This window comes from Panthera onca, chromosome C1, assembly GCF_046562875.1.
Source record: "Panthera onca isolate mPanOnc1 chromosome C1, mPanOnc1 haplotype 2, whole genome shotgun sequence".
Classification (NCBI taxonomy): domain Eukaryota; kingdom Metazoa; phylum Chordata; class Mammalia; order Carnivora; family Felidae; genus Panthera; species Panthera onca.
The window spans coordinates 85,438,323-85,463,853 of NC_138346.1; the positions used below are offsets into that span (position 1 = coordinate 85,438,323).

Sequence of the window (25,531 nt, forward strand, 5' to 3'; positions counted from 1 at the left end):
AGATAAAAATCCTTCTCACCTATATTCTTTTTAACATGTGTCTTTAAAGCATCTAAATCCAGACTCCATTGACTCTCACTCCATTGAGAGTGATGGAGTAACATATTTTGAAAGTTTCCCCAAACTTATAATTTTTCCCACTAGATTGAAACAACTCCTTTTATTGTCTTGGCAGTTTTTAAAAACCGCCTGCCTTTATTTTTATCTAATATCCAGAGTCCTATCAATAAATAATACACATTAAATAACCATCTTGGTTGATTTTTAAGAAGTCTTTTTTTTTCTTTTGGAATAAAACTAAGCAAAAGGAAACTTAGAAGTGTACCTATATATACAAACTGGCCACAACCAACAAAACACAGGAAATTGGACACACTATGGATGGAGAAAGAATTTCCGATTTCTATCACAGCTCATTCTGCGAGTAACACTGCAGTTCATTGTCAAACACAGGAGGGCCTGGGGTGCTTAGGAGAACAGATGGCAGCTGGGTGAGGCCAGACAGGAGAGAGGGGAAGGTGTGGCCACCCAGGAAGTGATTGTAAATTATGCAGCTTGCTCTTCTCGCCTTCAGATGAAAGGGAGAAAAAAAAGTATTTAGAAACGTGTGTGCCAATGGTCAGCGCTGCGGCAGCCCCGAGGCATGTCCAACTCAAGATACAAAGCAAGGTATAGACCGAAAAGCAATCAGGGGTTTTCAGGGAATGTTAGGAGATAGATGGTGATGCAGCAGCGCAGCGACCGCGCTGGGTCAAGCAGCGTGCTTGAAATAAAAACAAAACCCAGTGAAGTTTGCAGACTCAGTTTTTCCTTCACGAACCTAATGCTATTTGAAAGGTAGGTGCGATACAGGACTCTAGTGAAATGAACAGACGCAGCCTAGGAGCGCAGCTGTTCTTGCTTCTCACCGTGAAGTGATCAAGAAAAAACAAATAGACTTCCAGAGAAGCAGAAGGGAATAAAGCTGAGATTAAAAAATGTGGGACCCGGGAAATTTAGGGAAATGGTAACAAGGGAGATTATGGAATCACCTAAAGGATTATCTTTAAAAGACTCAAATCATTATATCAGCATTATTTTAAAAACCTGGCTGTTTTCTTTGGGGGGGCAGGTAATGGCATATCAAAGTATAATAAGATGTCAAACAAATTTTAACTTAACTCTTGGCCAAACAGCAAAATAATTTGTTTCCTGTACATCTTCCCTGTGTCATTTCTATTTTGTATATGAGCATGCTCTGCCTATATCAGATTTTCCTAAGTGCATCATCAAACTTCGGGGGTGTTTTAACAGTAGTCTCACAGTGCCTAAGTCAGTGTTGTGTACACAGTAAGTGCGTATCCACCAAAACTACAAAACTGGGAAGTTCATGAAGTTTGAGTTCATAATTCCTGCACGCGCGGACTTCCCAAGTGTTACAGAGCTCCGCCCACCCCCTTGTGATTTTGCTCAGAAAAGTAACGTTGGGGGCTGGCAGGGAAGGGGTAGAAGGAGACAGTGTTGCAGATTCAAGGAGTAACATGTAAGAAAAAGCTCAAAGGTGAGGAGGAGGAGGAAGAGAGAAAAACACGGGAAGGGTTTTCGCAAGTGAAAATAATTCAGCAATGGTTCGAGGTAGTAGTGGTGGGTGGGGAAAGGCAGAGAGAAGTGGATAGAGGCTAGGCTGCCGGCTCCTCGCAAAGGCTATTCCAGAATCTTCTAAACCCAGGTGAGAGTTTGGGTTTGGGCTTTCTCATGACGGCAATGGAGAGCCAATGGACCGTTTTAAGCAGGGAAATTCATTCCCAGAGATAAAGTTCTGTAATGTTCTTTCTGGGCGCAGTGAGAGCAGAGGTTGGAGAGAAGGTAATCTTGAGGCTTAGAGGTCAATTTTGAAGCTTCGGCCGAATCCAGAAAAGAAATGATGGCAAATTGCATGGAATGAAATGAACTAGGACTAGGAGATCAGAGTGGATTTGGGGAAAAGAGAGAAAAGAGAGAGAGAGAGAGAAAGAGAGAAAGGGTGAAAGCCACATTTGTGGTTTCACATAGAGACCACAGCAATGAGGGTAGGTTTGGGGGAAAGAAAGTGCGTCTTCCGAACTGTAATTTTTGCTTTGGCTCTGTCTGAAGATACGGCTTCCGAAATCCCTCCACCTCCTCTCAACCCTTCCATTAATTATTAGAGGATTCTGCATAGAGATTGGATATTTGTATTAAAATTGAAGTGTGCGAAATACAAAATGCCCTAAATTATCACAATCAGTAACTCTAATTGGTATCAATTAAGACCCTGAATTCTTCCCTACCTAAAATTAATCTTTTTCTGTCAGAAAATATTTCTGAAGCAATGTGCAAACCATTGACATCTTATGAGCTTGTAAAATACTGAAGTGTTTGCTAAAGTATTTTCTTTTCTACATTCTATCTTCTACTAAGTGAATTATTTATCTGATATTTTGTGCTAATCTGATAACATATACATTTACATGTACAACATGCATACCCAGATATAGGTAAAATTCGTAGCTTTCCTAAATTGCAAATTCAATATTTTTGTACCAGTTCCAAAATTCCTATTCACTATTTAGAAGCTTTCCTACAAGACACAAAATCCATTGTGCAATATATATATATATATATATATATATATATATAACCAGAATATATATATATATATATATATAACCAGACTGCAGGAGTGCAAAAGTATACACTGTTTCCTTCAAAAATGGAGTCATCACTCACAGATGTAGATGTGTACTTCTTATGCCAAGATGAGACAGATGTGGTTCTATTCACTCAGGGACAGGTGCTACGGAAAAAGAGATAAAACATTTGTAGAAAGTGTAAGCAACTACATCACTGTTGCTAAATAAATAAACTCTCTGCCAAAAAACTTTATTTGCTTATTTCTCCTTCATGTTTATTTTAAGATCTGGTAGAGCTAAGCTCTATTCCATTTTATTTTCCTGCATTGGTCACAAACGGACAGGGCGTACATATGTGTTTGAATATGTTCTGTAAGAATGAATGGCACAGACAGTCCCCACGCCATGCTATACTATTATTAATTAATATAAATCAAGCTTACCCCTGACGTACCACACCCACAATTTGACACACTTCACTTCTGGCAAGATCATGTTCACCACCCTTATAAAAGAAAACAGGTTAAAATGAGGGCCATGAAAGCTAGGCTTTCTGGCAGGAAAAGCCAACTTCACATTATTTTTCTGAGAAACATTTCGGGGAGCCACAGACTAAGAACAGTACCGGGGGCAGAAATGTGCAGCTGCTAGGCTAGGGCAAGGAAACAGAAGATGATTTTGATTTTAAATATTCGTATTAATTCTGACTCCAAAAGAAGGATCGGGTGGGAATCAGCAGCTGGGAGAGGGAAGGCGAGTGGAAAAGATGATTTTGATTTTAAATGTATTTAATCATAATGCAAAGTGGAGAACGAAGGAGATCTGCAGCTGGGCCAAGGAAGGCAGAGGGCTGAGCTGGAAGATTGTCTTTCTTTCAAATACGCAGCTTTGGCTTTCCTGGAGCCCAGGGGGACCAGGGAACTTGCAAATACAAGGAAAGGTTTTATAGCTTGAGGGGGCTGCAAATAGAAAACTCTGCCTGCCCATGTTGACATTAAGAAAAAAAAAAAGATAATAAGAATAGTTAGTAAATTTAAATGAGATTAATCCCAAGATTGAAAAGGCAGCAGAAAACTCAAGAAAGTGTTGGCTGTGGAGTGCTCTAATAAAAACAAACATGCTGATTATTTGATAGTTATCTCTCATATAAAAGAGTTTTATTATCATTCTTTAAGAATTAGGAAACTAAAAATACACTGATCATTGAAATTATAGAGAATATAATGTACTCTTTTAGTTGATGATTTTAAAGGAAGCTTAGGGGCTCTTAGAACATTATGTCAGTGCAGTTGGGGCTTGGTAAACGTTTGTGGAATGAAAGTAAAAATTAATAAATAATCATTAACCTATATTTTAGATATGGTAGAACAAAACATACACTGAGCCTACAATATTCTCCAAAAGCTGTTTTGTATATCGGCTTGTTATTTTGTTATTTGTCTCACAAAATACAGTGTCAAGAAAAACTCAATTGAACTTTCTTTTCTTTTCTTTTTTTGGTATTCTGAGTAATGTGAGTTGTTTAAAGTGTGAAATTTCCATGGCACATTGATGATATTTAAGATACTATTTAAGAAACCCAAAAGATATATATAAGTGTGTTGAGAATGCCCATAAAGGGGAGAGATGTTCAAGGGAATAATCTCAACTAAGGAATCATTTGCTTTTAATATGAAAATGTAAGTATAACATACGTTTCACACTGCCAGGTTGAGAGAATCTTTGTTTTACTTAGGGTTATTCACTATTTTGAGAGTCTTTATTTCATTTGAGTGAGATGTGATTTATTTTTAAGCCCAGCTTCTGTGTTTCCGTAATGATAATCCCTTGGATACAATAGATAGCTTGTCAATAACAGGTCATGTCGTATTTCTTGACAAACAAAAACTTCCATTTAGGACCACGTTAAAAGACTGTGTAAACCTCCATCCACGGAATTATCAACACTCTAAAATAGGTGGTGGCGGTGGTGGTGGTTGGGATGCAGAGTGGGAGGAGCCTTGCCCAAGAATCTGTCTTTAATTTTTTTTAAGTCAATTTTGCTCACCAGGTGGGGGCTTTATCCATGCTTTTCAAAGCTTGACCAATGAATCCAGCTTAATACAAATATTTCCCTTTGTAGGCAGAATAGTCAAAGCCTTAACTGGTTTAAATCCAAGTAAGAGATTTTACTTTGTCTGAATGCCAGAAAGCATACAAAAAACAATTATCAAGGGCATAAAATTCATCTTTATATCCATCATGAACCAGTGGAGTCGCAGTGGATCTCCGTTGTTCAGTGTCATTCTATGTATTCTTAGCAGCTTTCTAATTCTAAATATGCTATTTGATTTTATTTTTTGACAATTTCTGTCAGTGTACGTCCTGAAAGTAGGTTGTATTTTTCCCTTTCAGTGAAGCTGGAAGAAGCAAGTATATAAAAAAATACCGTTACTTCCTTACATTTATATTTTGTACAACCCAGCATTGATTTGCTCCTTATTTAAGCAACATTTTCTTGATAAATTAAAAAAGCAGCAATAGCCATTACTGCAGGCTATATACAGCCTCTAATATCACTTAAGCATATTACAGAATATAATATCTGGTACTTAACGACTAACTTGCATATGAAAGCTCACATAATGTCTCATAAAACCCTTAAAATGGCTTCAGTTTAAGAGTCTCTTTAAAAAAAAACACCTTCAGGGAATATTGTAAATGAAGTAGCACTCCAGCCTTGGAAAAAAAATTCACACACTTGCAGAAATTTTTAATATAAATTGAACACATTAAAAATTAATTTTGCATGACCATTTCGCATTGCGGTGCCAATGCATAGTTAAGATAAGGCCTTAACTCTTCTTTGTTTAAAGTAACATGGAAGCTCTTTGCTTTCTCTCTTTGCTTTCATCTGTACATAATTATTATTTTCATTAATCAGAAAATGGACCCCCATTTTCCTATTCTGACAGCCTCAGCTGGAGTTGACGGAAACCCTACCTGAGTCACCAGGGTAACCTAACCATAAACTTCTAGGAAACTCATTAAAGAAAGGTGTGAGCTGACAATTAACCAAGGCAGTTTCCATCATCCTTCCTTTTTTGAAACCGAGGGGCTTGGGAGAAAAGCTTACTCATCAGAAAAGTAGCTTTGCCCTGAGAAGTAAACCTGCTCTGACTTGGCCATCACTCTCCTTTCCCAGACCCCTGATTTGTCTCTTCTTACTTGCTTTCAACTGGATCGGGTATCTTCTTGAAGATTTGTGTGGCTTTTAACAGGAGTATTAAAGAAGTAACACAATGCACATTTTCTGTTAAGATACTCATTTTTCGATGGAAATAAACAGGGGCAAAAATAATAACCAATTGCACCTTTTTGTAGTTGTGTAGATTTTTTTTTTATTAGTCTCCTGGCCATCATTTTACAACAAAAATTCCCAAAGAGGGCATCGGTCGCAATAAGACATTGACGAATGTCTTTCTCCGCGGAGAGCTGGCGTTGCATAGATCTGACATGCTGTGGTTTTCTGTGGTTCTGACATGAGCAGCCAGTGAGTCCGTGATGCCAGTGGGAGCTCAGAGGGAGTTGCTGGGGTGATTCACAGATTACATCTCAAGTGATCAATTTTAAAAAGGTGGGGATGGAGCTGACCTAAGAAAGTGTCCTAGACATTAGGTCAAAGGTGCTATATAAATTTAGCAAACAAAGAAAGAAACCCAGAGCACATGTTCCTTAAAGAAGCTTGCATTCTATCCTTTCATTGTTCGTATCAAAGATTTAACTATGCAAATCTTAAAAGCTGAAAATAAAATGAGAAACCTCAGGCTTAGTTCAGAATCTGTGGTTTAACCTACTGGGATGGGGATCGGAAGTTTTGGGTCAGGGGACAAGTTTTACAAGAGTATTTTCTTAGCTTTCTTAAGCTTCCAGAAGACCTTGTGAAATATTACAAAATGTATTCCCTAGTTCTCTCTTAGTTCTTACACTCCATGTTAATACCATTTATAAGATACAACAATAAGACTCCAAAACTATTGAGAAGACATTCATTGCTCACTGCCAGAAAAGGTATTAGACTGGTGGTATCTTATCTTGAAAAAAAAAATCATTCAAACTGTAAAAATGTAGTGAAGCCAATCTGTCTGGAAGAATTGGAAAAGAACTATCCAACTGCTTGCAGACACACACACACATTTTCTAAGATCTTCACCTAACACAATCATTGTTACCCGCCAAGCATTGTGTATGGTGGAATTGTTTTCAGAAACTTGCAGCCTTATTTTCCATTGAAATGTTTCCAGTCAGACAGATTTCAACCATCAGTTTATTGCAATGCAAGAAACAATCCCTTATACTGTAACTCCATTCATGTGAGTCCAGTGTGCCCCCCTTTTTAATGCAAATGTTATGAACAGGATAAACACTGTAAGAGCTAGATATTTTTTTACTCCTGGGTGGACACAGAGTCATGCAAAATCGCCAAATGTACTGAATTTAGATATGTACAAAAGAAAACAAAAAAAAATCCATAGAGAAGCATCCTTCTTTGTGGCTTCAGTAATTCTCAGTAAATGGCATGTAAACTTAATTTCTCTCTCATCTTCTCTCTTTCTCTCTCTCACATATGCACACACACACAAACACACACACACACATACACGCACACACAAGCAATGACAATACACGAAGTTCACACTAGAAAACAGTTATGTAAAATTATTTTAACATTTTTGGAGGATATCTTTTCATAATCACCTGGTACTAACATGATCAGCTGTTACTGGAGGCAGTGGAGATACAAGTATCTATAAAATTGAAATAAAGGTAAATTTTTATTGAATTGTTACTTATAGTGTTGAATCCACAAGGAAGTAAATAAAGACAAATACCCAAAATCTGATGGGATGCCAAAACCCAGAATAATCCAGTTTTCACGTAAAGTTGAACACAAGTAGTAATTCTTTGGAGTCATTTTGGGTGTCTCAATAAGTAACTCCAAAGAGCTATGAACCTACTAAGGCAGAGAAGCAACCCTACATTCCTAAGTCCCCTCCTCACCATACGGCTTCTAGGATCATACAAATCAGGCAAAAATAATAACATAATAAGCATGGCATGTGCATAATACTACCACATTTATGCAAGCTTATATATGTAACCATGAATGTATACTTTTATGATATAAACAATAAAAATTCTATCCATCAGAATTTTTTCATTAAAGCACTTAAGATCAAAAGTAACACACCTATAGAGATGTTAGCATGTGTCCCAAGCTGCGTTCATTCTCCTTGAACAGAACACAATCTCCAGTCACCTTCCTTCCTAATGGAGTATATATTCTTTTGCTTCTCTTCAAAATTGTGAGAAAATGTAGGCCTTGACCAGATATAGTAGGGTTTACAAGAAGACTGGGAAGAGGTGGTGAAGAACAAACACACAGAGGTCATTTTGTAAATCTGCCCCTCCTCTAATTTTCTACAATTTGCAGTTGATAAGAAGGTGTGATAGGCTGAATTGTGTGCCCCTCAAAGTTCATATTTTGAAATTCGAACCCCCAGTGCCTCAGAATGTAGCCTTATTTGGAAACAGGATCATTGCAGATGTAATTAGTTATGTTTAGACCATACTGGAGTAGAGTGGGTTCCTAACCTGATGTGACTAATGTCTTTATAAAAAGGGGAAGTTTGGGCATAGACACACACACACACACACACACACACACACACACAGATGCACACACAGAATGTCATGTGAACATGACAGCACAGATAGAGGTGATGTGTCTTTAAGCCAAGAAATGTCAGAGATTGCCAATAAGCCACCAGAAGCTAGGGGAAAGGCATGGGACAGATTCTTCCTGACAGCTCTCAAAAGGAACAAACCCTGACAGTGCCTTGATCTCAGACTTCCAGCCTTCAGAACTGTGGCATAATAAATTTCTGTTGTTGAAGCCCCCACACCCTTCCCATTTGTGCTACTCTGTTACAGCAGCCCCAGGAGATGAGTGCAGGAGGTTTCCATCATTATGAGTTTCTGGGTCTACTTTCCAATGAGGAATAATCATAATAACAGAGCATAGTAGAGACCTAAGGCTTTATGAAGGACCTCCTATTCCACGAACATCTGAGAGGTGTGTGTTAACACTGTGGTAGATGTCCAAAGAAGCGACGTAAAAGCAACCCAAGTGTCCACTGATAGATGAGTGAATAAAGAAGAGGTGGTATATACCGACAATGGAATATTACTCTGCCATAACAAAGAATGAAATCTTGCCATTTGCAACAACATGGATGGAACCAGAGGGTATTATGCTAAGTGAAATAAGACAGACAAAGAAAGACAAATACCGTATGATTTTACTTACATGTGAAATCGAAAAACAAAAACAAGTCAAGGGCAGAATCAGACCTATAAATATCGAGAACAAGCTGATGGTTGATAGAGAGGAAGGGGTGGGGGATGGGCAAATAGGTGAAGAAGAGTGGAAGTTACAGACTTTCAGTTATGGAATGAATAATTCATGGGAATAAAAGGTACAGCATAGGGAATATAGTCAATGTATTGTAATAGTGTCGTGTGGTGACAGATGGTAGCTACATTTGTGGTAAGTATAGCATTACATACAGACTTGTGGAATCACTATGTTATACACCTGAAAGTAGTGTAATATTGCCTAGCATCTATACTTCAACAAAAAATATAGAAATGAAAAATAAATGAAAAACAAAGAAGCAATTTAACAAAATTAATGTGGGTTAGGGAAAGACAGCAATACTATAATAATAGTATAAATGTTGGAGCTACTGTTTGTTTGTTTATCTGTTTGCTTGCTTTTTCCAGAGCTTTTGTTTATAGAAGAAGCAAGAGTGACTATAAACATCAGGAGTAGAAGTTCAGTAGAGGTTTTCTACTGGGAAAGGACAGAGTTCACTTGTGAGTATTTAACGTGTACCTGTTACATGAATAAGTGAATGAATAAGCAATATCTAGCAAAGCTTCAGAGAGGAGGTAAAACTTTAGACCCTGATTGCCCTGAGTGGGTAACATCTCATTTTACACAAAACCAAATCAAAGCAAAAATGACATTTTACCCAAACATGATAGAGTGGTAAATTTTTGAGGAGGAAAAAAAAAAAAAAAAACGTTTACAAGCATTTCACAACCGTTGGAACCAAGTGGTATGACACAAAATATAAGACTTGTTATCAATATTCACAGCATATTGTGAATTTATTTTTAGATTGTTGTATAATATAAAAATAATATATAAAGTAGTCAATGATACAGAATCTTGGGAAGATTCTCAATGCTAGAATACTATGAGACAGTTAGGATGTATGCACTTATGGTCCTTTGAAAGAAAGAATACTGATTTTACCCCACAGAGTAGCATGATCTGATTTTCCTTTCAAGGTTTACCTGGTATTTGGTTTCTCTATAAAGGAAACTTCTCTATATGTGACATACACACATGCACCTGCAAACATATACATGGGCGATATGTCAAAAACAATCTGGCACCTGCTGAGAACAAAGGGATGCTTTTTTTGGTCCAAACTGGAGTGCTCTCCCCACCCCAAGGGGCCTGCTAAGGAAGAAGACAATTGGGCTCTCTTTTCTTGCTCGAGCAAACCACGGTCAAAGACTGCATGTAGTTATTAACAGGATCAACATTCTGTTTCCCTTCTTGCCTTCCTCTTTCAAGGTCATTATAGGTATAGGAAAGCAAAATAAATCAACCCTTCTCTTTAATTATTTAATGGGATATGAGGAGTTCCATGAAGAGAAATAATATCATAAGTGGGTTGAGGTGGGATAGCAGTCGTGAATTGATAACTGTTCATACTCATTTGACTTGTGTCACACTCCATACTCTACAATACTATGCAGGAAATTTCATCATAGAGATGAACCAGGAAGCAGCTATAGTATCTTTACACAACATAAAACATTCATGTATTATAAATAAATGATATACAGTATAAATATGATTGCTTATTAACTAATGGCCTACACTCAGGCTTCATCTATGACCTATATAAAGGATTTTTGGCATTTAACGCAAAATATACACAACAATATTTCCTTGCTTTAAAACTTAAAAAGTGTATTCTCATTAAACAGAAACCTCAAAATCAAGTTCAGACAAAAGCCAAAAAGAATGTCATTCTCCCTCAGATTTTAGTTGGATTAAAATAGTGCTATTGCACCGATAGATGTTCAGGTTACCCAAAAGAGAGTAAGATAAGGAGAAAAGACTGCTTAGAGGGAAGACAAAATACCTTGCATAAATAACAGATAATTCACACACACACACACACACACACACACACACACAAACACACACGCCAAAGGTTCTCTAACTTTAAAGCTCTGTCAGCTGCCATGGAGAAACCACTGGCAAATTTTCTCCAAAAATAGGACAAAAGAATTATACCAATTCGATGAGAGATGAATGGCAGAATGTTTATCATTAACTAATCTTAAATATATTATTTACTTTGGAAATATTCCCACAACCCCCATGCCATAAATATTAAAACTTAAATTTTTTCTATTGCTTGTATCTACTTATGAGTTTATTTATCGAATTCTCCAGACCTACAGAAGATATACCTTTTGGAAAACAACTTCACATTTTTGTTTCATGGTAGCATTTGAACCACAAACTTAATTCAAAATTTATCTTAACAATCTTAACTACAATATCTAATTTCTTCTTATTCAACGGCTTCAAGGATTTCTATGTCTATGGTTCTAACAACAGCTCTAAACAACAGACATAGAACCATGAATGCTCACACTGAAGGAAAGTGTTAGAACATTCATCTTCCATGAGAACAGCCCAAATGAGGACTCACCGAGGACACACCTCATTTGAAAGCCTGCCCTTAATGATTGCATATAGGTAGTTAAAATAGAAAGGTCTAACATAAGTGAATTATGATCCCTTTCAAAATATGTCCCCTTGAGTTTCAAAACTTGCAAAACTTGCAAAAACTTGCTTTCAGTTTGCAATGATTACTTGATTTATTAATCACCTTAGCTATCTTTTTCTTTTCTTTTAAAATTAATTTGAATTAATTTGACATATTACATTCAACAAAAGAATTCTGGGGATTCCTGGGTGGCTCAGTTGGTTGAGCATCTGACTATTGGTTTTAGCTCAGCTCATGATCCCACGGTCGTGGGATCAAGCCCTGTGCCAGGCTCTGTGCTGAGTGTAGAGCCTGCTTTGGATTCTCTCTCTCACCCTCTGCCCCTCTCCCCTGCTTATGCGCTCTCTCTCTCTCTCTCTCAAGTAAAAAAAAAAAAAAAAAAAAGAAGAAGAAGAAGAAGAAAGAAAAGAAAAAAGAAAAGAATTCTGAAATTTTAGGATATTCTCCCCAAAACATGTTTTTGAATATTGAACATTCATTAATTGGGATTGGCCACACACTGTAATTTATAGGGTAAAAGGACTTGGTAAGCTGTACTATTTCTTTTCAAAGAACAGAGACTATTTCATTTCAGCCTGGGATCCTTGAAGAATGTGTCTTCGTTTCTTCTCACTGCAGGCTACAAGCACTGCTGAATTGCTTGGTGGAAACTAGCATCAGAATTAATATCTACCTTCCCCTATGTCTTTATAAGCTTTGGGAGTTGAGAAGAGAGTAAAACAATAATAACAAAAGCAGATTCAAAGTACTTATAATTCATAATAAAACCTCCATAACAGTGCTTCTTAAGTCTAACATTTTTTATTCCCTCCATCTCCCCACCCACCATTTTTTGCTAAGTGCAGTACACCCATATGCTTCAACTAGTGGCCCTCAGCTTTGGCTGCACATTACGATTACCTGGAGAACTCACAAAATGAAATACGGATGACTAGGGCAGGGCTTAGGTTTGGATAGTTTTAAAACGCCTCAGGTGATCCCAGTTTTCAGTCAGGGAGGAGAACAGCTGTATTAAACCAATGGTTTCTAGACCTTTCCAATAACCAGAAACACCTGGGAGACTTTTAAAAGCATGGAACCCTTTGCTACTCTACCATACCTTCTTTTCTATCTGTGAAATGGAATCGGAACTTGCACAGTATCTAGTGTTTGTGATTATTAGCAGCTCCTCTATTATTTTCATGAATCATCAGCTTTGAGAACCACTGAATACGCACTATAATTCAACCAAAAAGGGGGGGAAAAAAGGAGCTCTGATCAAATATATTTGTATCGCATCAGAATGCGGTCTCATGTGATGTGAATTTCATGGTGAAATCGTCTGTGTTCTTGTGCATCCATTCAGTAAATGTGATGATTGGTCTGCGTGCTGAACTCCCACAGAGGACTTAGGGTTCTGTGTTCTGAGAACCTCTCTGTAGTCTGTCCACACTGAGGTGCTAACTCTCTTTGCTGTTCCATTGCTCTCAAGCCTAATTCTGTTACCGAACGTATCACCATGGACGGTTTATATGTCCAATCTGTATAAATTCCTGCAGAGGTACTATGCTTTTTGTACACTAGCAGCTTCCTATGGGCCGGACCCTAAAGTGAGTGCTGTACATGTATTATCTCAGAGTTTTTTCACAGTCTTAATTTCCTTATACATAACATGGTTGGTGGGACATCACTTTTTGCTAGTTGATTAAACTGGTTCTCAACTGACAGGAGACTTCTCTGTTAACATTAAAGTGTTATTAATAAACTGAAGCCCTGGGACCTCCAAGGTTGAGGGATGTGAGGACTAGCAAACATTGGGTTAAATCACTCAAAGATCTCCTTTCTGCATCTTTGGCAAAGAACTGACTGCTGCGCATCAGTCAAAAGAGTAAGGGAGGAATTTTACCCACTTAAAGCAGAAGGATTCTCACTTTTCTCAAACCCAATGGGAACTTCTACTATGGACATGCCTTGGAACTTCTGACCTATCTTGAGTAGTTCACAAGTTCTTGAGTGAACTACTCAAGATAACCCAGGAGGCAGTTCATTCAAGAGAAAAAGAGAGTTCATTTCAAGAAGTGTTTTTCTCATTGTGATTTCCTATTATTTATAATTTTATTTTTCATGCATATTGAATAAAATCACCTTTTATGTCAGATGTCCATTTAGAAAAACAGTTTTTATCCCATGCTCACAAGTCACGAAACAATTATATTCAGATTCTCTGTATGATATTTTGATTTCAGTGTCTCCCTCACAACCATTTTTCTGAACCATTTTTCAGAATACTTAGAGCTTTCAAAAGTACCCTATCTCCTCTTCCATCTAAGTTGCCTAAGATGTAGCACTTAGGAATCTATGTAGAATACTGCTGCTGGATAGATTATACCTAGCTGCAAGGACCCACTGGAAAGACACTAGGCCAGTTGCATACTTTATTTTCACTGAGTGTCAGGTCTTGTAAAAATATAAAACCCAGGCCTTATTCTCTGAAAGTCTGATGTTTTTCAAGTGAGGATGGGAGTATGTTGGCTGGAGACACGTCAGGGAAAGAGAGGAGCTAAGAGATAGAAAAATCTGGGGTAATCCACAAGTTAGATTTCTCTAGAAGTAAGATTTCTGATCCCCTAAAATGTGAAGAAAAATTGAGAAAACCCTTTTATATGGCTCCAATTTGATACAACATATTCTTAAAAAATACTGCTTATAGAAGCTTACAATTAATTCATTAAGTATAGGGAACTACTTGGGTACTTGCATTTCAGAATCACCTAGTTTTAAAAGAATCCCCAAAGTCTTTTTTTTTTTTTTTTTTTGCCACAATGGGCAATGGTGAAGCTAATGGTTTTAAAAGTGGGATGCCTGAAGCAGCTTTAGAATCACCTGGAAACTTTTTAAATGTATTTTTTTTTTTTTTTTTTTTTTTTTAGAGAGAGAGAGAGTATGCACACATGCAGGAGAGAGAGAATCCCAAGCCGACTCCATGCTCAATGTGGAAGCCCGACATTGGGCTTCCTCCCATGACCCTGGGATCATGACCTGAGCCAAAATCAAGAGTTGAACACTCAACTGACTGAGCCATCCAGGAGCCCTAGGAACTTTTTAGAAAAGAAGATTCCCTCCCAAGCCCATCCTAGACTGACTGACTCAGAATCTGCCAGTGGGGCCTAGCCCTTTGTGGTTTAACAAGCCTTTCAGGTGATTCCAATTCCTGAATTTTGAAAACATTCTGGTACAAACCAATCTGGGCAGATAGCATCTTTCACAGCTTATTAGAAATGAAGTAGAAGAGAAAGGCATAACTTCCTTCCCCTGGTGACTACATGTTAGCACCCAGCTCAGAGCTTTTCTACTTCCTTAATCACAAGGGATCAGAGAACAGAATGGTGTATGAAGCCATCATTATGTGATTGCAGTAGGCTAAGCATGACTCCTTTTCGCAGCTACCTGAGGATCTGCTCTTGCTACAGGTGCATTCAGTATGCATGGAAACATCAGACTCCTTGTGCCTAATCTAAATCCTTTTTATGGAAATTAAGCTTTCCTCTTTGTTTAGTTTGCAGTGGCAAGGAACAGCTGGTGAGTAAAATTAGTATGAAAAAATCTTCATATACTTAATGGCCATGATTTAAGTCATTCCTGAGTTTTTTCCTCAAACTAAAAAGCACCTTTTACTCTTACTTCAGTCTCTCTCATGAACTAGTATTCTGCTATTTAAGTTAGGAAAATATAAATTAATTATCCATTTTTAAAATCCATAATTCATTTTAAAAGAGTAAAACCAATATGTCTTGCTCTGCATAAAAATCACTGCAGGCTCAGGAGACAAATACAGACAGAAGCTTGCTAAGGGAACTCAGATGATTTCCGAAATATGCCTGCTTTTCACAAATGTATAGTGATCATTATAGCAAGGTTAAAGTTTAACACTAACACCTTTATTTTTATTTTTTTATATTTTGCTCATATTTGGAGAAAAGAAAATGCATATTCTTGGAATATTCTGCTAGCACACACTTCCCTTGGTTGTTAAAGCACCCTAATTGTTGTGCTTTTCTGTCTTGTGACTTACGTGGTGGTTCTGACCTCACCTTTATTCCAGGTGTGAATTATGCAATTCAGACTAGCCAATCAGACTCTGCTTCTTCCTACCCACGCTGTTGGATCAGAGATAAGAGCTTTCTCCAATTCAGTCTGAAGAGAGACACTAAGATTAAGTTCTCTGACTTCTTTATCTAAAATTTTGAGGAAGGGACACTGTTTCTTTAGCCGGAATTGTTAAGAGGATGGGCTGAATGTGGATCCCTCAGCAACCATCTAATTTGGTGAGCCTACCAGCAATGGAAACAACACAGAGATAAAGCAAAGCTAAGAGATGGAAAGACCTCTAAGAAGGCCCAAGAATTTCCACCATAAAGCTGATTAAGACTGAACTTTTCAGGTAAAAGAGCCATTGATTTTTTGTTATTTTTATTTTTTAAACAAATTTATATTGTATTCTTAATCACTTGTAACCTAATGGGCAGGATGTTGTGACTAATTGGTTTTTGAAAAAGGAAAGATAAATCAACCGTGTCTGTAGGATTTTGGCATGAGTAATGGGGTAGATGGTGGTTCTTTTCCCTGAGATTCTGACAGAACTAAACAGAAGGGCAGGTTTGGTGAATGTTGTATAGAAGTGGGTGGTATAGATAAAACTATGTTGGTTTTAAACATTTTTATTTGACTATACCTGTGAAACATTTATTTAAAAATGTATTGTAGGTCACTGATTATGTAGGTCTATATTTCCTTTAAGAGGTCTAAGCTAAATGTGGCTATTGGGGAGTCATTGAGATACATGCGGTAGCTGGACTAAGAAAACGCCAGAGTGTAGAGGGTGTTCAACATTTATTAAGCCGTGTTATTACCTCCGTGACATTGAATGGCTCGGGAGTAAGATAATGACAGAAAATTTAGTTTGAGTTGAAAGCTGGAACTCAGTGGAATGTACTGCAAAAGCAAGGTTGCCGTGGGTAGCAAAGTGACAGATAAAGAAGCGAAGATGAACACAGATCATTCTTTTAAGAATCTTGGTTGTAATGGAAAAAGATAGGGAAAAAAAGTACCCTTTACCTAAATGCGTTTGGATAATTATATATGTATTGCTGTTTGACTCCTAATTCTTTATATGGGTTCAAGGGTGCTATTACCACTTTCACTTTTGCTGCCAGAATTGTCTGTTGCCATTTTAATTTAACATTACTTATTAAAATGTGGGAGTAGTGTCCAAGCAGATGGTTGTCAGTAAACTGATGACTACAGTTATGGATTAGTGTCCAAATACAATACTCAAAACTTGGTACACTACATAGTTTCCTGAATGTGACTGCCAAAATAAATCTGGCCTGGAAAATAATTTTGAGGATTTTCCCCTCTTGCTTAAATTTTCTTCACTATTTTAAACTAAAGATCTCCTTAAAAAGCTGAGGCTGTGCACATACAGATCAACCACAATATTCATTGAATACAGCTGTAGACTTTCTTGATAAGTTTATTTAGGAAAAAACTAGTCCAGTGCAAGGCTCATGTAAACTCCAGTTCCATCCAACATGATTGTTTTCTTCCAGAGAAAAAATCTGAAACCATTGTAAAGTATTTACTCACTGTATCTGTGTTGATCAAGTCTTAAAGTGAATTCTCACTGGTATTTACCTTATTTGACAGTTCTTGTGCTCCGTGACCAAAATAGGCTCTAGAATCTTTTCCTGTCTGTCTCTTCTTCTCTAACCATAGCTACTCCTTTGGTTTATCTCTTAGCAGAAGGCAAGTTGTCTTTTATTTGGGAAAAGCTGTCACTAGGTCCTCCGTTCCTCCAAAGACCTACTCCCTACTCTTGCTGCTTGGAAAAACAACTGGAATGACAATAAATTGGCTGTGCCCTGAGTAGTTCCCAGAAAGTACAATCTCTAATACACTGCTGTTGTAAATCTATCAAATGCTTGATATTTATGAAGGCTTACCTGAGAGATAAGCAGTCCCTCGAAATCCTCTAAAATTTACTCAGGATTAAGTTAAACCAGCAGAGAGTCCTATCCTTCAATAATAGTTCTCCACCCAAGCCTTTACCTAGTGTTATTTTCCTGGCATGATGTCACTGGACAGTGTTGAGGGGCACTGTAGGAAACAGCCTCATGTAGCGGAGGGCTCTGTCTGAGATAAAGGTGTCAGTGAGGGTGATTTTCATCCTGTTACACAGTGTTCTTTTTATAAGGACTCCAGGGAGAAATTTTTTTCTGGCTTTAACACCGGCAAAAGTCATTCTCTTAAGCATTTGGCTTGTTTTTATCTCACGGACCGTCCCATTTTTGGCTTGAAGCAGAACTAATATGTTGTTTAAGATACCTGGCGGCAAAGAGGTCAGCAGGAGGTCATGCTGTCTTCTCTGTGGTGAATTAGGGACATTCATTCATTATCTTTCCAAGTCCTCATTAAAACAGCTTTAATGTGGTGACCATTTGATGGTAGGCATACGCTTTAATCTTATGAATATCAAACCCACCTGGGTTACACTTCCTGTTACGGACAGTTAGCAGAAGCAGGTTAATATGATATTTTAACTCCTTCATCTGCAGCATTTGTGTAGGAATCAAGCTCACTGGTCATGTGAATTTGGCTCAAATGGTCTTTGTAGAGTCCTGATTTATTAGGTTCTGTCTTCAAATCTCTGCTTGCTTAAGATACTTTTAATCATCTGTTTAATTTTGCACCTTACCTTTTTTTTTGCTCTGATATATTATTTTTCAGGTTACTCTTTAGGCCTGGATATGCCCTATTTTTCTTCCTCATCTGACCTAGATTCAAATTTACACACTGTGAAATAGCTAATAAATTCCCATTAAGGTTGTAAAAGGTGAAGGTTCAACCAGTGTCTAAGTCATCAAATTCTCATGTAAAACTGAATGATCCTTGATATTAACAGCTTGGCAAAAGCACGCTACAGGTCCTTAGGATTTTATGAAAAAAAAAAATTTAAGTCATTTGGCTGAGGGCAACCTACCTACTCTAAAATGACTTGAACATTTCTACAGTTTCCATGTCACCTAGGGCAAATCTCCCCTCTCCTAATTAATCTTAAAAAGTAATCTTTTCCCTGGAAATCTGCCCATAGTTCTATCTTTACCTGTACTCATTGTATGATTTTTTGTGTGTGTATGTGTCTTTGAGGCTGGACATTAAAAGGGAAAGTTTCTGTTCATATTTGGGCGGTCGGAGTCTAGGGAAAGTGGGACAAGAAGCCCCATTGGGAGCTTTCTGCACCCCCCCCCCACCCCTGCAAGCAATAGAGAGTATTACAATGATTTACAGAGACACGTTGAAAGTAAATTATGTTGTAAACGCCTGTCCCCTGGGCCAGCTAAGAATCACAGGAAAAAAATGTAAAAAGTTTGAAATTCCCAACAGCAAAGGTTGACAGGAAAATATGGTTTTGTTTTTCTATGAGTAAAAGTAACTTTTATGTTGTGTTTTCCCATGAGAAATTATAAACTTTCAAAGGAATTTTAGCCTCTTGCATGCACATATAAGAGCAATTTATCTGGTACTGCCCCAGTGAAAACACTCTTAAGACTTTAAAGCTGTTAGAAGTGGGGCTGAATTTCTTCAAGACTGCTACTTCTTATTTGTCCTTACTGTCTCCTCTTGTCAAAACATTTACTCAGACTTCGAAGAGTTGCAAGTTGGCACCATGTTAATAATATGAAAATGCATTTGTGCAGCCCGTGTGGCTGCAATTTTTGTATATATTCATCACTTATTTAATGAATAATGAATCCTTTACGGTAGCTAGGCGACACAGAAGGATATGCAGCAAATTAAAGGAGAACTTGTCAATATAAGACACTGCAAGTGTTGCCAAGGTAGCTTCGCCCCTTTGTAGCCTCCTTGAGGCTCAAACAGGGCCTTCTCAGACCCCTGCCTTCCTCTTCCTTCCTCCCTTAATGAGCACCAGCTACAGGAATTCTACAGCCAGGTGGGTAGCGTAAATCATTCAAGTCCGTCCTGTGGTTATGAACCTTTGTTACTCCCAAGACATAAAGATCTACCTTCATGTTAAGTCTTTCTTCTTCAGTGTCTCAAGTTAATTAGAAATTAGCCTAAATGACTTTTATTAGAAATTCAAATTTTTCAATGCCATGATAACAGAAATAAGTAAGAGATGGCCCTAACCTGCTACTCACCCTTCTCTGCAGCTAAAACTCCTATCATTAGATTCTTCAGCAGTGTGGCTTAGCAGTGGCTTCTTTTCATCCAGATATTCTTGGTCAGACTCTTTGTCCCCACCCCCTCTCATAATCCCTCCTTTGCCAAAGGTCCAAGTTTTCTCTAGTGTTTATAAACTCTTTCTTGTCAAAATACCAGATAGTCTGTTTTTCCCTAGCAGGGGAAAAAAAAAAAAAAAAGATATGTCATTTCAGGGACGAGGAGCAGACAACAGTAATCCTCCTCTGCCATTCCAGCATCAGCATCAACACTTAAGTGTGCCTTTATTCTCCATCTCGTCCAACAGAACTTTCAGGACTTTGTTCCCTTTAGACCTCAGAATTAATTCTAAAGTTTGTATAAACGTCACCACAAAATCTTGGTAAACCTATAAACCTGGTAAAGTGCATGCACATTATATTGACTTAAGGAACTACAGTATCTCTGCGTAATATTCCCACAACTTCAGTGATGAATAGAATGAAAGCTAAACCGGCATCATCCTCATTTTCTCATGCTCTGCTAGACACACACTAAAACCCTGCCGCTATGCGTTTGTTTCTTTCCCCACCCCTTCATTTTCTCTGCCTGTGATAGACATATCCTTATTTATGGATTAACAAGTACGAAGATCATGTCACTTCCTGACATAAATGATAATGTACTTTTTGTCCCAGAGATATATTTAGATCAAAAAAAGAATCCTCGTGAAAAGCATCAGATTGAGTTGTTGGTTAAGCAGAGCTACTTAATTAAAATATCACATTAAAATGCTTTTTAGTAAAGAGAAAGCTCAAAGCCAGTGCTTCATTTGCAGTAAGGTTGGGAAAGACATTCCAAATCCCTTCCAGTCGTGCAACTTAGCTTTACTCCAATGTGACCATTAGTCCTTAACCTCAGATAACAAACTTCTAGGGAATGTGAGGCATAGGGAGTCCTCAGAATCATCCTGTGCATGCCTAATCAATAAAAGCTATCCCTTAATTTCTTGGTTAATGATCAGCAAAGGGACAAAATTTTTTTAACTGGAATTTTCCTGTGTTTATTTATTTTTTTTTAATTTTTTTTAACGTTTTTATTTATTTTTGAAACAGAGAGAGACAGAGAATGAACAGGGGAGGGGCAGAGAGAGAGGGAGACACAGTGTCTGAAACAGGCTCCAGGCTCTGAGCGGTTAGCACAGAGCCCGACGCGGGGCTCAAACTCACGGACCGTGAGATCATGACCTGAGCCGAAGTCGGACACTTAACCGACCAAGCCACCCAGGCGCCCCTCCTGTGTTTAAAAATAACCCCTCTCTGGGGCACCTGGGTGGCTCAGTCGGTTGAGTGTCTGACTTCAGTTCAGGTCATGATCTCATGGTTCATGGGTTCAAGCCCTGTGTTGGGCTCTGTGCTGACAGCTTGGAGCCTGGAACCTGCTTCGGATTCTGTGTCTCCCTCTCTCTCTCTTTGCCTCTCCCTTGCTCATGCTCTATCTCTCTATCTCAAAAATGAATAAACATTAAAAAAAATTTGAATAGCTGATCTAAATCTACTAAATATTTTCTTGAAGTTTAAATATGGTTGTGTAAAAAGGCCGTATAGGTTGTATAAAAAATGTACTTCCATTTTTGTAGTAAATAACATTAAACTGCTTAAATTATAGACCACTGGATGGATAGACAGATGGATAGATAAATAACAAGGTACAAATATATCTTGTCTTTGTTCCTAGTTCCTGGAACAAAGCTTCAGAAATCCTTGGAATTTCCTGAGTGATACAAGTGTCTCTGTTATGCCAAGGTGGTGACTCCTGGGAGCCTCAAGATAGTTTCAGGATAGGAGAAGCCTTTCACCAAAAAGACCAGTCTTGTGATTAGAGGGTTGGAACTTTCAACCAGCCTTGCTTTCAGATGGAGAGAGGAGGAAGGCTGGAGATTGAGTTCAATTACGTGGTCCATGATTTAATTATGCCTGAGTAATGGAACCCTAATAAAAACTCTGGACCGTGAACATGGTGGCGCCTCGTGGTTCATAAACACACTTATGTGCTAGGAAGGTGATATGCCTGGATTCCAAGTTCCCCTAAGACCTTGCCCTATGTATCTCTCCCTTTGGTTGTTCCCAATCTATATCTTTTATAATAAAACTATAATCATATGTATAATGCTTTTGGTGAGTTCTGTGAATTCTAGAAAATGACCTAACCAGAGGGGATTGTAGGAACACAATTTATAGTCTGTCAATTGGAAGTGGCACCCAAGACTTGTGGCATCTAAGTTGAGTGCAGTCTTTTGGAGAACATTGCCTCTAACTTGTGGAATCAGGCACACGTGGTTAGTGCCAGAATTGAATTCAATTGTAGTTGGTGTCAGAATTGGTGTCAGAACAGAGATGAAATCTTTTCTGAAATTTATTTTTGTTTACCTAATGGTTCAATTTTTCTAAATTAATCAAAAGTTGGAAAAAATGGAAGCGGTAATAGCGAAGAAAGGATTCAGTTATTCAAGTACTGAAATAAAAGGACACTTTATGAAGGTGCTGAAATATAAATTTTCACAATTTCATGACCTAGAAAATGGTTAGGTTAATTGAGAACACAATTTAAATTTTAGTTATCTGTATTTTATAAAATGTATATATTACATATTATTAATATAAATATATATCGCTATTAATGTTTATGCTAACTAAGGTAAATAAATTTAACTCCAGTTGAATTTTGAGGCCCAAGAGCACAGAGAGTAATAAGAGAACATCAAGGCAAATAAATATAGGACCTAGTTGATGTTAGGATTTCTCTCGCATAATTGCATACTTTTTCAAGTGCATCTTTAAATTCTTTCATGGCAAGAGAATTGTTTTCTACCCTGAGTATTGAAATGGTCGCTTTTCACTTTCCTTATCTGCAAACTAGGAATAAGTCTAGCTCCTACTATTCAATAGTGTTGTGTGGATAAAAGAAAACATTGGTTTAGGGAGTCTTAGAATTCTACATGTGGTGCTGGGCAATGCCCTTAGTTGCCTCACACAAGAGACCCGTCTGTTCCCTGACTCTACCTCACCACTTTGTCACCTCCCCTGGACTTCTGCTTGCCAATATTTCTCTTCAACGGCCTACAAAATACTGAACTCAAAACTCTGATTTGTTCCGACCAATGCAGAGAACACAAAGTTTTCACTCCCATTCCCCAGAACGAAGTATTTCTCCTAATTTCTGAACAACTCTATTACACTGTTGATCCACAGCAAGCCTGTGACAAGGAAATTCCTTCAGTTCAGTACAGTGTCTGCTTTTAAATCTAAATGCGACTTTTACATTTATTTGTATTGCAATGCAATTCCTTTCCTTTGTTTCTAACTTGAGTTTAATGCTTCTAAGGTAATCATAAATTTATCCTACCTTTTTAGTATTTGTTACATTTGCATTTGGTAACCTGGTGTTACCTTAAAGGGATAATGTGGTTAGAAAGAACACTGCATTGGCAGTTAGAAGCAAATCAAAAAACCAAATAAATATTTGGGTTTAGATATGCTAGTTATGCCATTTCAAGATCATTTTGTAGTTAAAATCTTAGGTTTTTATCCATAAACTTGAGATTATAATATCGTCCTCCTTATATAATAGAGTTTCTGTAGGGATCAAATTAAATAAGGAAAACTATTTTAAAATACTCTATAAAACTGAAAAACAATATTCAAATATAAAGTAGAATCACAACTAATTTATTTTATTTTATATTTTATTTTATTTAGTTTTTTAAGAATAACTTGGGATGAAAGCATGAGTTCTTTAGCCACTCACTAGAGACCTTCTCTTTGTCCTTTATCCAAGTTCATTATCCTCTCCTCTTTGGTTTGCTTGTTCTCCAGACCCTTGACCTAGATTTCCCCCTCTTCCATAACAATATGAGACTGTTAGATTAGTTATACCTAAGGCTCCATTCTAATGTATTGATAATTATTTTATCCACTTTCTACCAGCTACTTCTTGCTGAGTTCTCCAGCTTCAGCCTTTGGAAGTTGGGGGATAGAATGTTAAGGATATTGGTTAAGAAGCCAAATAATCTTTGGTTGGAATCTTCAGTCACTCCCTGGCTAAGTGACCTGGGACAAGTTATTTTACACCTGTATATCCGGGGTTCTTCATCAGTGAAATATTCTTTCCATGTAAGGAAAGTAAATTTCCTTATAAAACTAGTATAAAGTTTGTCAGAGATAATATATCTAAAGTATTTAGACCAGTGCCAACTACTTATTAACTTAAAAATATTTGTGGTGGAAGCAGGTTTAAAAAAAGGGATGGGGGGAAGGATAAGGAAATGACTGAATTTTAATTCGGACTTTACTCCAAATGTTTTCCATATAAGTGTTATGTTAATTTCAATTTTTTGAGATAGTATGCAATGTCAGATAGAAAGCAAAGAAGCTTTCTGTGGCATTTTCCTGGGTCTCCAGTTTGTAGACAACAGGTCATGGGACTTTTTGGCCTCTATAATTATATGACCCGATGCCTTATAATAAATCTCTTTATTTTAAATATATGTATCATCTATTCTGTTTCTCTAGAGACCCCCTGAATAATACATCAACATCAGGCAGGAAACTATTAGCTGCATGCACTTCTTATCCTCCAGCTGCCCATTCAAGAAACAGTAGGTAGTTTCATATCAATTATCACCATTTTTCCTAACAGTTTATAAGCCATATATATTTAATATGCTTAAAGTGGACTTGATGATTCTGACTCCATAATTTTAAGAATCACTCCTTTCTTCCTCTCTCAACCAGAAAGATATTTTGTATTATGTAGTCATAGTTAGAATCTATGAATAGGACACAATTGTTCCCTCAGGAGAAACCTACACTGGACTTAGAGATTTGAAATCAAATTAAACAAACAGATGTTGGACTTTTCTTTTCTCATGTGCCCTAGAAGTTCTCCTTAACCCTCTGGTGTTGATTATGCTCTCTTCTACTTGAATTCTCACTGATCCCGTGGATGACCTTAGGAAAAGGAAGGGAAATTAATAGTCATTTATGATGGCTAATTTTGTGTTAACTTTAATAGGCAAAAGGATGCACAGATAGGTAGTAAAACATTATTTGTGAGTGTGTCTGTGTGGGTGTTTCTGGAAGAGATTGGCATGTGATACAGCAGACAGAGTAAAATCTGTCCTCACTCATGTGGGCAGTCATCTAATCCACTAGGGCTCAAGTAGAACAAGAAAGTGAAAGGCAAATTGTCTCTGTATTCTTCAGCTAGGATGCCCATCTTTTCCTGACCCTGGACATCAGAGCTTCTGATTCTCAGGCCTTTGGGCTTGGATTAAATTATGCCAATATCGTTGTTCTGAGATTTTGAAATAAAATCCTATTCTTTACGGAGAGCATGAACTATACATCTAAAACAGAATCTTAAAGTAATATTTTATAGCACATTGCAATTCATTAATTACATTCACATTTATCATGTTCTTAGATACACAAAATTTTGGAGATTTAGAATAGTCAGATTGCTCAAAGTCACCAGCTGGTTGAGGATAGGTCAAACTGTTATGATTTTATTACATTTTCTAAAATAGAAAATCAGACCAGGATATACTCTCCAAGTTTATTCTCTCAAGTCCCTCATTTTACAAATAAAAAAAAAAAAATAGACATGCTGACAATTAAGACAGAAACCCTGGTTTGTTAGCCTTTCTTACCTTATCACTATACATTCAGATGTAATGATATTTGTAGATATGTAGATATTTTTAAACATTAAGGACAA

The 25,531-nt window shown here is 37.4% G+C and overlaps 1 long non-coding RNA gene across 1 annotated transcript in view; it reads left to right on the forward strand.

Moving 5' to 3' along the window:
* Positions 1–1,495: 1,495 nt before the first annotated feature.
* Positions 1,496–25,531, forward strand: part of LOC132673539 (uncharacterized) — a 90,036-nt gene continuing 66,000 nt past the window's right edge. Inside the window, exons 1-2 of the long non-coding RNA XR_009608099.2 lie at positions 1,496–1,708; positions 9,456–9,548. This is a non-coding gene — a long non-coding RNA (uncharacterized LOC132673539). The remainder of the gene's footprint in view (positions 1,709–9,455; positions 9,549–25,531) is intronic.